Genomic DNA, 416 nt, shown 5'->3' with positions numbered 1-416 from the left:
ATAACGATGGAATATCCAAAACGAAGTTATTAAGGATTAGTAATGATAGTAAATAGTGAGAAGAGCATACACTCACGCAATTTGCTCCGCCATTTGAACACTGTAGAAAATTCATTTGGGGAAGTTAGCGGGCAATCAGGTTATGAAAAAATAAAACGGAAAATGAAATTGGAAGCAACGGGGTAGGGTTATTACAGCTTTTTTGTGCAGAATTTTGATTAATACAAAAAACAGGGAGATGTGATGATTGATGATTTGATAATATTGTATATACAAAATATGAGAAATGCTGATAATATTAATCATCGTTACCTTGTTATCAGTTATCAGTAGTTGTTGATAATTATATTGACAAAATTTACTCATATTTGCATACACATATTTTGTGTGTGTGTGCTTTATATTAGCTTATATTT

General features: G+C 30.5%; 1 protein-coding gene across 1 annotated transcript in view; it reads left to right on the top strand.

The window, feature by feature from the left end:
• The window catches only part of LOC119585346 (zwei Ig domain protein zig-8-like), a 61,944-nt gene that overhangs the window by 55,484 nt on the left and 6,044 nt on the right, over positions 1 to 416 (top strand). The gene's annotated exons all lie outside the window — the stretch shown is intronic.

This window comes from Penaeus monodon, chromosome 19, assembly GCF_015228065.2.
Source record: "Penaeus monodon isolate SGIC_2016 chromosome 19, NSTDA_Pmon_1, whole genome shotgun sequence".
Taxonomy (NCBI): Eukaryota; Metazoa; Arthropoda; class Malacostraca; order Decapoda; family Penaeidae; genus Penaeus; species Penaeus monodon.
This window is presented reverse-complemented; position numbering and strand designations above follow the sequence as displayed.